At 36.4% G+C, this 13655-nt stretch overlaps 1 protein-coding gene across 2 annotated transcripts in view; it reads left to right on the forward strand.

The window, feature by feature from the left end:
- LOC132203830 (probable ATP-dependent RNA helicase DDX31) overlaps positions 1-7966 on the forward strand; it is a 31499-nt gene extending 23533 nt beyond the window's left edge. Inside the window, exon 14 of one of the 2 annotated variants that reach the window (XM_059631948.1) lies at positions 7736-7966. The gene's annotated coding sequence lies outside the window, so the exon portion shown is untranslated. Of the gene's footprint in view, positions 1-1029; positions 1040-7735 lie in introns of those variants that run through there. The other variant, XM_059631950.1, reaches the window with a different exon arrangement.
- The last annotated feature ends 5689 nt before the right edge of the window (positions 7967-13655 follow it).

Consider the following 13655-nt stretch of genomic DNA (forward strand, 5'->3'; position numbering starts at 1 on the left):
TGACGCTCAATATTGTTTTCAATATCGTTTGATCAAACGATAAATAAATTGAAAGCAGAATATGGAAATGCACGTTTTTCTCGCAGGTAATGTTCTGACAGACTGGGCTGGTGCACGCAGGGGGCTTCGTCGGTGGACCCTGATTGAACGTTTGAAAAATTTCCTTCAATTCGGATGAAATGGAAAAAACCTGGCAGGCGAAAACGAATCTGTCCGAGATCAGTCTGTTGGCCAGAGTGACGGAGCCGTTCGATTTTGAGAATTGCATCTGCAGAAAGTTTTTCTCGCCGTCCTTGTCGTCCTGCAGCGGGAAATCTGTTGAGAGGGTGTTGCCAGAGAAGCACCACTCGAAGGTTCCGCTCGCCGAATCTCGCTTTCCGCCGGTCCAGTAGTTCCAGTTGTATTTCCAAGTTTTGGCTTCAATATTTCATTCGAATCAAAGAATTTGAGAATTTGGTGCAAAGTAGAAAACCTTGTTCTTTGAAGAAATCCGTCTTTTCCTTAATGTCAAGGGCAAAAGGCTCCATTCGAAGGAGTGCCGGAATAGGGCCGAAAAGAACAAGGCCGAAAATGGCTGAGCGGAACAGGGCCGAAAAGGAACAAGGCCGAAATACCGGTGCAAACAAACTAGGAAGAACCGATTTTTTTTGGGAAATCACCGCGATTACCGTGTTATGTCAACCCGCCATCCCAATAAGAAATGGAACGCCTCGGGTCTCAGGACACAAATTTTTTTATCATTGTCCTTATAAATCAAAGTAAGAAATATCTAAATTATTTATATTTAATATGTGGTAGGGAGGAAATTTTCAGTTTCCTGGTTTTATTTATGCTGGAAACATATGCTGGAAACACGTGAACCAAAAACTGACCAGCAGACTTGAAAACTCAATAATAAGGAGAGCTTTTGCAAAAAATTGACCCAATTAATTTTGCTCTACATTTTAGCATTGGATTTTTTATGTCAGTTCCAAGGAGACATAGTTAAGACAAAATGAATTTGTTAGGAGAACCAAATTTTTGAAATTTAAATTTAGCATTGTTATGAGAATTTCCTAGAATTTTTTTTTTTTTTTCAAAATAAGCTTTTTTTCAAATCAATAGGTCAGTGGACATAAAAAATTTACAATGATCTTATAGGAAAAGGTTGAGAAGTTTATACACATAAGTGATAAGTTTCCTGGACAAATAATTTCTTGAAAGATCTTTTCCGAGTTCCGATGCAGTATGGTTTTTTAAGCTGTGCAAGAGATCAACTTATCTTCATCTTGTTGTCCCCCAAATTTATGTGATTTTGTGATTATGTGTCTCGCCCAAAATGAAGATTTTTTGCGAAATCTTGTGTAAAATCAATTTTCATCTATTTTGCAATGCGAAACGGCCGCATGACGGATTTTGATATTGACGCGCAAAGGATTGAATGTTCGCTGAGCTGAACGCGCTCGCGGTTATCGGTTATTTTTCAGCTTTCTGCCTTGTTCTTTTCGGCCCTCTATTGCGGGACTCCCATTTGAAGACTTGAGCATTTGTTCAAGTTTTCGTCCCACGTGCCCTGAAAAATTCCAAGATTTTTCTATTGAAATAAACTATTTCCTTAAAAAAACCCAGGGATTTTCCATGCAAAAAGGTTTGGCCACACCCTTGCAGCCAGAAACCGTGCAGATACGGATCTAAAATGTTTATAATTTTTAACACATTTTAAAATCAATTCAAATATACCTCTGAGGGTGACATTGTTTTCGAAAAGTGACACCTACAATTTATAGAATTAACTAAAATTGTGAAGAGGAAATTGAATTTCGTGCATCAACTGGTGCTGTTTTGAATCCACACCTGCCTCCCAACGGAGCAAGCTGTAATTGTCATGAAATTAAAACGCGAGAGGACGCGGTGATAATTATGGACGACGTACTGTTGTTGTCAACGTGGCAGGGTCGGAAACGCTGCTAATTGCCTCAGATTGGGAAATAATGGTAATGGCCGCAGTTGTCAAGAATGACTGAGAAATTTATTGATAAAACCTGAATAAATTTTGCAATTTCATAACTTGTAAACCTTGTTCGTTGGTGTATATTGAGAAACGTAATCACCGGCTTTGGTTTTGGATTTCTCAGAGCTCTGAAAATTCTTTTCGGAAACGCACACTTGCTGTGGATTTGTCTCAGCCATCTATCTCAAATAATACCAATAAAACCTAAAGTTTTTTTCCCATTTTGAACTTTTAAACCTCGTTTGCAATTGAAGATTGAGAAAAGATATCACTGACGATAAATTTTGAAGTGGATTCGGATTTCTCAGAGCTTTGGAAATTCTCTTCGGTTGTTTGCTGCGTGATTGGTTGCGTCACAGCCAACTTTGAAGTTTCTTTCTTCTTCGTCGCATTAGAAGTTGCCTTCTTGAAATTAATCACTTAAATTATGCCACGTTTCTTTAAATATTTTGATACTGGGGTGGTCACAGTAAATTTAGTTAACCCGCCGGTGCATTTCTCAGTTCCGCAGCATTTTATGATTCGGTTGCGCCTCTGAGATTTGGATATTCCTAATTGATAATAAATTTTAATCTCGTACTTCACAATGCCTAGCAAACAAACCAGTTAGTACGATCCGATCATTCTGGAATCAAAATTTCCATGTTTAAATTCAATAAATTTTAATAATTAAAGTTGAATTACGATTTTCCGAATGTTGAGCGATTCGCATGCATCAAGGTAAACGATCAGAATAAGGAGGAATAATAAATTTACTCTCATATTTTCTGCGTAATTCAAGTTTCATGCAATTGACTCCTTTGCTGATGGTTCTTCGCCCCACAGAATTGAACAGAATCGACGCTCTGCAAAAATATATATTCGCCGTTTTTAATTGCAGGCAGAGTGCGATATTATAATTGCTTCCCGTTATCATCTAGCGCAGAGTTTGCGACAAAATTTTAGTGGAAAGCAATTTTAAAGTTTCACACGTTTTTCAATTTCGCAATTTTCATCATATTGAAAATCGTTGTTAAATCTCACTAAAAGTGAGATGAAGAAAGAAGGAAAAGTTATACTGAAATAAGAAAACATATTTAAAAGTTTTGAATTTAATTTGTTAATTAAATATCCCTTTAATCCAATTGTTTAATAATATTAATTACTCCTTCAAATCAACCTTCAATTGCAGTTTTTTACACGCATTATTGAACAAAAAAGTGCGCAATCGCTGGGAACAAGTGAGACATCAAGTAAAATAATTTCAATTCCCAACAGCTGCTGCTTGATTTGATACTTCGTGTCGGATTGAGATGCAGGAGGAAATGACTTTCCCAAGCTCTTATGCAGCTCTAAAGTGGTAAAAAAGCTGCGGCAAAGCGTCTCTCGGGAATTACAGAAAAGAGGAGCATTTTTCACCGGCCGGCCTGGCTCAAAAGTCATTATTGTTTTCCAGCGCAGGTAAAAAGCAGCGAAATCGCTTTCATGCGGCTCTTTCAAATTGAAATAATCACAACACGGCACTTAGTGGTTTAGAAACACTCACAGAGAAAGAGAGAAAAACGTTTCTCACGTGCAACACACAAACTTAATCCAACAACACCCGGCCTAATTCAAATCGTAAATCCACTTTGATCTAAACGGAGAAGACTTCTTTACAAAAAAAAGTAAAAATTTCAATATATTTTTCAAGAGAAAAATATATTTGTGTAACTGTTAAATATAGGTCAGAACTGCCAAATGAGCGTAAAACTGATAAAATAAACAAATAGTATTGGGGAGGAAAATTATTTTCAATCAACTTTTCGGTGAATTTCGCAGTTGAAGCAAAATAAAGGTATTTTTTTAAAAATATATATATATATATATATATATATATATATATCCAAAATTTGTCTTTTTAGATTCCGGTTATGATTATATCTCATTTCAATCTATATTTTGAAATATTTATTCACTGCAGATCAAAGTTTAAATCAACTTGAAAGTGTATATTTGCGCTTCTCCTCTCGCCGAGAGAGACAAAAAGTATCAAAACCACACGAGAGAGCGTTGCTTGTGAGATAACAGAGTAATTTGTAATAATGTGTCTGGTAAACGGATGGTAGCGAATTGAGTTCTTAACCGCACAAATAAATTATACAACATTCAATATGTGTCGTCGTCGGTGAGAAAATAACAAGGAGTAGCTTTTTGTTCTATTTCAAAAGTGCGCGATGGATATGCATAAATTCGAAATAAGGCAATTTATTTTGTAACGATCGATTCGTCTGCCGCGCGCTGCTCGTAATTGCACTTGGGAAATAAGCCGGTGTGAAAATCTCGGATTGGATCTCTCGTCAGAGCCATTATTCCCAGCGCCGATTGCTCTCGCAGAAATTGCTGTCAATGCATGCCAATTGACCAGGGACGCAATCCACTTCTTTTTTCTTCCATTTTCCAAATCCAAACACGCGGGGCCGCCAAGGGTCGCCAGCAACCAGCAACGCAGCCGCTTGCATAATTAAACAAGACTTGAAATAAATCTCTTGCCAAATTTTTTTCAAACCCTTTAATTTTGAATGGAATACAATGAAAGCTACTCTCATATTATAAAAAACTCATTTCAAATTTGTGTCTCATCAGAACAGATCAATTTCAGTCAATCGAACGCTATTTTACAAAATATAAGAAAAAAAATTAAACGACTGCTTGACCTTTGACCTAAAAACTTAGTAACCTTGGTTAATCAGCTCCAACCTACCGCGAAGAAATTTAAAAAATCTTTACCTAAATTAATTTGGCTGCAGTTTTAGTAAATTCCCTTATTTATCTCTGTCGGCCATATTGGAAATTGAAAATTATCAAAAAATTTCATTTAATTGGTATTTTAACTATTTTAAGAACCATAATCTGAATTTCCATGACATTTGTTTGCAGGAATCGATCAAAAACAATGGCTTGGTCTTCTCACAATCAGAAGCCAGGAAAATGGAAAAAAACTTTCTTAAAATTTACGCTTTGACTCTCAATTTTGCAGTTATCAAAATGATCCTTGTATTCTAAAGATTAATTTTTTGTAGAGATTTTGCTGCTCTTAAAGATAAAGTTTTTCGCTTTGAATGAAAATTGGAGGCGCAAAGAGGGCCGTTGGGTCTGAAAGTGAGTAATTGTGGCAAGTCGGGGCTGCTGCGAGGGTGGAAAGCTGACATGTTCCCAGGCTAATGTTTCAGATTGAAAGGCAGCAAACGCGGCTTAATAGAGTGCAATTAAATGTCGGTAAGCGTTCGTTGGTTGGTTGCGAGGTCGGTCGGGGCCGGAGAGAGAAAACGTGTCGGCTGAGAAGAAAAGAGCGGCGGCGGTAGCACTGCAGGAGCTTGGAAATGATTGATGAAAATCACTAATAGCTTAACACCCCATGTTTGCTGCTAGAATGCCGCCGCATCGCGCGTGAATTAATACGCCACTCGAGAGCCACGGCCACGCCACCGCACACACTAATACACCAGATAAATTAATCGGGTCGCATCGAATAATCTCAAAATTTTTATCTAATGGATTGTTGTACTTAAAAAAGGAATTCGGCAAATTAAATTGCTTAATTGAGTTTAAATTGTGTACAAAAGTTGCTTTAAACTAGATCGATTTACACCTCCATGGATCAGAAGGCTAAAAATAATTTATATTAGATGTTGAAAATTAACTTAATCATAGATAAACCTCTTCTTTGGTAGGAAATCACCAAACTTTAGGTCAAGAGGAATCTATCGGTGCCCAGGAAGGTTAAGGTCACTGTGAGATTTGTGAAGAGAACAGTGATAATAAAAAATTCATTAATTTATTTTGGCTGAAACATAGTTAAAAAGGAAAGGTCACATGAAGTCCTAAAAGGTCATAGAGTCCCTGAGATTGAGATTTGTTTATCAAACGGCAAATTTAGCAATCTGGTGATCCCATGCATTGGTCGGAAACTCCCCTCCCCCTACCACTAAAATTAAAATCGGTTGTAACATGTCATGTATGACACATCATTGGAAAGGTCAGGTCACCACGAACCGATTTCAAACCATTGATTAGCCAAACCTCTCTGCCTTTGGAAATTATTTCATGTTTATATAAAATTATAAAAACATGAAGAATAATTGTTGTGTGCGACTAATTTTGACGACCCGGTTGCATTTGTTGTCCAATCTCCATATTGCCTTTGGTGCAGCGATCGAGTAGCCGAAGAAACCCCCGCAGAGATAATTAGAGGCATAATAGCGTTGGCGGCACCGCACGCTCTGTGAAAGGGGCCGAAACAATGAGCTTGTAATTATTGGCTCGCTCGCACCAACAATGAGCTCCTTGATTTCAAACTCTATTAACGCGACGCCGAATTGATTGAATTAAACACAATCGAGCACCGGCCCGAATCCGTTTCTTTCTCTCTTTCCTTTCGGCAGCTGCTTTTTAATTATGCACACACTTTGTTGATTCCGAATTCAATTCGATCCGACGATTTGTTAATTAATTTTGGGAGCGGCGGGGGCGTTCATTTGTCATGTTTTGTTTCAACTCGCCGACTGGTGGCGACGCGGCAAATCACTTTTTCATTTTGACGTTTGGATAAACTTATTTGCTTGTGTGGCATTTATAAAAAAGTTCAAAAGTGGATTTCGTGGATTCGAAATTAATTCAAATTTATTGACCTTTAAAAAAGTTGTATTTCATGATAATTAATAAAAACCAAACTAATTTTGATAAATTTTCTAAACCACAAGGACCAATTTTAAAAATTGTAATTTTAATATTGTTTTATTCCTTTTCTGAAGCTGATGAGACAAAATTATATACAGGGACAATTCAGAGAAAAAGGTTAATTTTAAATGAAATAAAAAATTTACGCAAATTTTAACAAAATTGAAATTTATTGCTAAAGTTGATTGAAAAACGAAAACAATCAATATTTTTGCAGGTATATGAAATTGTTCAAAATCTAAATTTTATAATTTTATTTGAAAATTTTGTTCTTTACATCTTGTTTGTTGTTTTTAAGCTTTTAATTTTACTACTCGGTTTGAAATTGGAAGCGAATGATCGCATTTATATTGTTAGAGATCTCGTTTGAAGAGAATAATTTGGGTTGTATCATTGGGCCGGTGAGTTAATGAGAGTGAGAAGATGTACTTTGTGTGTGTGTTTTTGTTGGTCGCGTCGGTTGGCGCCAGTCGCTGCGTTAAATCGCCGCACGGCTATTTATATTTCAAGGGATCTCCATTTGGAGGACGAAATGACGCCGCGTTTTGTGTCTTTGAAGGTGCAAATTAAGCGAGGCCCGGCGCGGCAAAAAAGCAAAGAAGCCCTTTCATGGGAACCTCCAATCTAACAGCGGGGAAAATTGGTCCATTATTATTTATTACCATGCCAGATGCACCGCGCGCCATTCAAAAGCAGCTTTTACCAGAAAAACTGCTCGCGAGCCCTAATTGCCGGGTTTGCCTCCGAGTTTTGTTTATTTCTTTTGTCCGCGAGCACCGAACTAAAAGAAAGAAACAAATCCACGCTCGATTGATTCTTATGCTAATTTCCATTCACAAAATCAACAAACCTCCCTAGCTTTCCCATAATCTAAAGCACTATCTTTATTCAGAATTTATTCCAATTCTAAAACAAAATTAAATTGATTGATTGATTGATTTTATTTTTATAAAAATGAAATTAATAAATAAGAATTTACCAATTTAAACTTTTTATGTGTTTATTTCAACATTAAATTTATTTAAAAAATGTGTATTTTTGTTCCAGAAATTTAGCAACCATCACCAAACAGCAACGCCAATTTTGCGTCATCACACAAGTAAATAGCGTTTGTGGAAAATCATGGCTGGAATTCCATCGGAAGCTTGGGCAATTTCAACTCAACACCGAAATGGAAATTGTGGAGGAAAAACGCTGAAATGTTTGTTGGGAACTTCACAAAAATCTGCATTATTAATTTTATTATTAGAAAATAAAATTTATGTGAAAATAAATTAATGTTATAAGTTTAAAATTTCATTAAAAATAATACAAATTTCTATATAATTTGCTTTAAAGTTGCCCGCATTTAGTGTGAGATGGAGAGTGACTCATCTGTGTGCTTTGGTTCGAGAAAATCTGTAGGGAAAAGATTTCATTCTTAAAGAGCGAAATGGCCCGGGGCGGCGCCATAAAATGATAGCACAGCATTTAATTTTGGGAGTATTCGAGGCTCCTCCGAGTCGCCGCGCGTGATTATCTTTGTGGATGGAAATCATAGAGAGCCGTGCAAAGACACAAAAGTGGCTTTAAAACCCTGTCATTGTTGCGATGCAGCGGCCACAATAAATTGCTTATTAACCCACAGTGCGGGGCCTAATTGAAGGGTTGCCGCGGCAATTACTTTTTTATTCCGCGCGCGACTTTTGTGGATCTCTTTCCGACGGCGCCGCCACAATCATTATATTTTCTATGCTTTTGTCCGCGCGCCTCAAAAAAAATTAAGTGGCGTTTGTCTGCAATACTCGATCCTGAACACACGAAAAATCATCCACGATCAGAACTTTTCATATAAAATTTTGATTATTTTATCTTTACATTTAAAAATTACAGATTATTTTAATGATAAAATGCATTTAAATTATTTTATTCCAAGTTCGACAAAATATCAAAATTGTTTACATTGTTTTTGCCATTTGGGTGAAAAATTGGTTTTAAAAAAATTGCTAAGCTGAAGAACAAACTATTGAACGCACGCAGCTCGACTTTTCTTTCTTCCTTTCAATGGTCTGGTCGGTCTCTCCCTAGCTCTTTTCGCTTTTGTGACTCTCGAGTGGCTCTCTCTGAGAATGGGAAAAGCTTTTGGATTTTAGCACCGCATTGACTCACTTTTAGATTCAAAAGAATTCAAATGCGTCTCGTCATTAAGCAATACAGTTTCAATTAATTGTGCGGTTCGCGCAAACCTCTCGAAAAACTAAATTCTCCTTTTGTGCGGTTAACTTTTTTCAAGAGGCCGCTCTCGACTTCACTCTCTGCAGTGTAATTGTATTAGTTATACAAATGTTATAAACTTTCAAGTGGGTGGAAAAAATACGGGGTCACATTTTCCCACAATTTCAGCTGCCCTCGTCAAGAATCAAAATTCAGTCTTACCTCTCATGAATTTATATGAAAAAAGCTTCCACTTTTGCTAAATTTTGTTAACAAAAAAACAAAACAAAAAAAGATTGCGGTTTCACCATAAATGTTTAATTGTTTATGAAATTCTATTAAAAATTAGAAAATAAAATTAGGTTTTAATAAAGATTATTACCTGGAAATGAAACACTATAGTGTTTTTTTAATTTCACAATTTAATCCAAAATATTTTGCTTATCATCAAATAATGTTTTTTGTATTTGAATAAAAATTTTGTTTCGCCCCTTTTTGTTAATTAAGAAATCTACTTAATTAACGTCCGAAGCTACCGGGAAGTGTAAAAGTTGGAATCGGTTGCACCTGCGTGTAATCGGCAGCTCTTTTAAGATAAATATTTTCCTCTGCGATGCTAATTACGACTAAATTCAGAAAAGTGAAAGAGAGATTAGTGTGCGTTCTTTTGTTGTGTAATTAGAGCCGGGCTGGGAGAAGAAAAATGAGAGCGTTCGGAGTTGGCGAATATCAAGTTTTATGATTACGTTCCAAATTGGATTAACGCGGATAGATTTAATTGATGTTGGAAGCCCCGCTGCAGCACAATCGCTGGCCATTAAGTCTCTCGTTTTTTTTTTGTGCGTCCCTTAGGGGCTTTGAACAATGGATGACCTCTCGTCGGCAATCAAAGGCGCCGCAAATAGCTACCTGTAATGAGGCAATAATAGAACTCCTTATTGCCTCCGCGCACACACAAAAGCAGCCACCAAAATTTTCAGTTTATATATATTAAGCGGCCGCGCGCATATTGTGTTTCAAAAGGTTCTGCTGCGGAGCCGCCGTGGCCGGGGAAGTGTGAAAATATCAATTTAATTCTTATCAAAACCAACCGGGTAAGCTAATTCCAGCAAAAGCTTAGTTTTGGAACACAAAATTCAATTTTAAATAAGTTTTTTCAACGATTATTAAAGTTATTTCTACTTGGTTCTTAAAATATCTCTTTACTATCAAACTATCCACATTACGTAATAATAAAATAAAAATTAATTAAAACGAAACTATCAAAGGAAATTGATTATTACAATTTTGGATTTTATTCATCTATAAAATTAAAATAAATATCACGGACACATTTCAAGCCTAAATTTCTTTATTTGTTTACAATTCATTCCAAAATCTCAAAATTTACATTTGATTATCAGCAAAAAACGTAAACCTTTGATCTCTGAGTAATTTGAATTCTCAGGGCTGAAAAGGAGGTAAAGAGACATTTTTTGGTTCTATAGCCGCATTTCTGGATCTCAAATAGAACCCTACGAGATATTGAATTTTTAAGTTGATTTTTTTCCGGGAAAGTTTCGGGACTTTTCCAAAATCTTTCAAGTCTTCCGAAGAAGTCCCCTTGCCAACCAACCTGTGCTTCGGCATTTTTCTCTTTAATGTGGTAATTCTGTTCAATTTTATTCCCGGTATGAATTTTTTGCACTGCCCTGGGAAGTGTGTGTTTGCTCCTTAATGAGAAGTGAATGCAGAGCGCGCGGGGTAACACAGATTCATCATCAGCTTCGGCTCATCAACCACAGGAGCTCATCAAATGATAGGGAAATTCGAATCAATTTTCCGTCGCTGCAGCCGCGCAGGAAATTGAGAGACGCCATGATTCTGGAAAGCGGCGGAAAGTCAAAATTTGGGCCATCATCATTTGTAACTGCAGCCAATCAATGGACGCTTATTATTTCCTAATGAGAAATGAGTTTTTGCAAACAATTAATCTTAGTTTCAAAAGGATTTTTAGACATTTTGCTTTTTTGTCTTGATTTTTTTATTGACACTATAGTTTTTTCCTTTTGCTAATCCTGGTGAAGCAAAAATGGACGTTTTCTCACTTTTGGGGATGCAAAAGCACCCCTAATATGATATTTGAGAAAAGCATGTGACTAATTGGCTCTGTACGGAAAGGGTTGCGGCGGCCGTGGGGCTTCCCTTCTTCTTGAAGCGGCGCCGATTGGAGAAAACACGAATCCGTTCTTGGCCTTACAAAGTGCGACGAGAAATGTGCGCCTGAGAAGCCTTTGCAGCTTTTTGTGCAGCCGCTCGAAAATTGTTTAATGGGCTTTGGTGCAAAACGGAATGGTTTGTTTCAAGCACCAATGCTCACGCTCAAGTAAAAGCTCCATTTTACAACAGTAAAGCTAATAAAATTATGGAAAAAAAGACAAACTAAAACACATACAAATTAAGTGTCCTAATTTTTTGCTATCAATTTACGAAAACATTAAATTATTTTATGATTTCGCGCTCAATCACGAGGTTTAGTTTTATAATGATCAATCAATTTAAAGTGCAAACTTTTTTAGTAAAAGGCATTATTTAAAGAAAGCCTTGAAGCCAAAATTACCCTGTTAAGAAAGTGCCTTTTGCAAAATATCTTTGTGTGTAATTTATCCATCCGAACGGATATCATTTAAATTTTAGTAGTTCACAAACTTTTATGTGTTAAAAATTAGTCTATTTCATAATGTTGATGACTAATTAGGATTTTAATCTCTCAAGAAAGCTGTTCTGCTTAGACAATAGACGAAAATTTATTGCTAATGATTTTTTTTATCAGAAAAAGGCGCTACTGAGAATTTTGAAAACGGAGTGGCTCCTCAAAATCAATTGAGTTGCGGCGAAAACGAAAAAAGGAACCACCACCTCGACTTGTCCCTCAATAGAGACCTCTGAGAGTCTTATTGTCAAAAATAAAATAGGAATGCATAGGATCCCGAGTTCCACATTTTAGTGTAAAATATAAAACTGAAATTTTTGAAAATTTAAACCATAGTTTGTAGGACATTTTCTCAGATTTCATTTAGGATAAAAGTTTTAGGACCTTAATTATTAGGACATTTTCTATAAACGCTCAAATTAGGATGTTATCTTTATAGGATATTATGATGGTAAACACAAATTGAAATAAAGAAGAAAGTAATGTTTGTTTGTGGGTTGAATGTCCATGCACAATTTTGTCTTTTTTTAAATTGTTATCTTGTTAATTGTCCAAAATTATGCAAGCGACGAGCCCGCAGCAGGGAAAGGAAAGACAAAAAAAAGTGCTGGTAATCATAATTACGGCAAATTACACAAGTGCGCGGCGAGGAAGGAAGTGCCTTGTGTGCAGTTGATAAAAGCGACGAGATCGAGGCCCCGCCGACGACGACGAGAGGTGCTAAATGGGTTGTTTGTTTTAAAGGAGCTAATGGAGGCCGCCGCCGAGGAGAATCGATTTTTCAATCATCTAATGCATTCACAAATGTAAATTTTATCACTCGCCCTAATTATAGACTCGCGCGTAATTACCTCTCTATAGCTAAGCTGCTATTCTTGCCCACTGTAAAAGCCACGCACCGACTCTGAGAACAGCTTTCTTGATACATTAAACATCATTTTTTATTTATAAACAGTCGATCATGTTCTTATATTCCATACTTGATTTTACATAAAATAAAATGCGATGAATTAAAAATAAATAGAAATGAAGACAAATGAAAATAATTAAAAAGATTTAAATCATTAGAATTGATAAGATTGGCCGAGTAAATAGGCATTCATTAAATAATTTAGGTAATTAAGAATGATTTTTGGCTAATCTTTCTTTCGTCAAATAAAGGTTTCTTAACTTGGCAATATTTCTACTGAGATCCGATGTCCATTCTTTTTGATGATCCTGGAGACTATTCTGAAGCAATGAGGCCTGAAGTAGATGAATGAAGAATGCAGCGGCTGAAGTTGGTGGACGAATGAATCTCTTGATCCAATAAAAAAACTTCTCTTGTATAGTCAAATTTTCTAATTTTTTCTCAAAAACCTGAGAGTTTTGGCCAAAAAAATTTCATATGGAATGAGGAATGAATCATGAACTTTCCTTACAAAATAATTCAAGAGGAGCTAGTTTAAAAAGATAAACAAAAGTTATGATGGAAAATGAACTTACTGATAATCAGATTAATTTTATAAAATTTGACTTATATTTCAGATCAATGATCTAGCTCAACACATACACTGAATTAGGAACAAATGTTGAAGCAATTTCAGATCTTAATTTTCTTCCATATATCAACACTTTTGTTGAATAAAAGATTTGTTCAAATTATATCCTTCGACGTTGCGATTTCCTGCGGATTGAAAGCGCAAAAACAAACGCGAAAAACGCCGCGAGGTCTCTTTTTCTAGCGAGCAAATAGCAGCTTAGCGCCACTTTTTGGCCGCGCGTTATATTATTTGGTATAAATAATAGAGAGAGAGGCGGTTGTTGCAGCGACACGCGAACTAAATATTAACAACCTGTGCTTTTTCTAGTAAAAAGTGGCACCGGCTGGTTAGAATTAAACATGTGTGGTGCCTCGATATGGGATTTGAGAGTGTCATTAGCAATTGAGCGCGGCGGCCGCTGATGGGGCGACTAATGCGAAAAACCTGCAGCGCTTGATCTATTTTCTGGCCGTTTATAAAAAAAAACTTATGTCCCTCTTCGGTGCCCCAACAAGAGAATAAAATGAAATGAAACTCTGGCGATTTTATTATACAGAGA

The sequence above is a fragment of the Neocloeon triangulifer genome, unplaced genomic scaffold (assembly GCF_031216515.1).
Source record: "Neocloeon triangulifer isolate White Clay Creek 2 clone unplaced genomic scaffold, ASM3121651v1 ptg000020l, whole genome shotgun sequence".
Lineage (NCBI taxonomy): Eukaryota > Metazoa > Arthropoda > Insecta > Ephemeroptera > Baetidae > Neocloeon > Neocloeon triangulifer.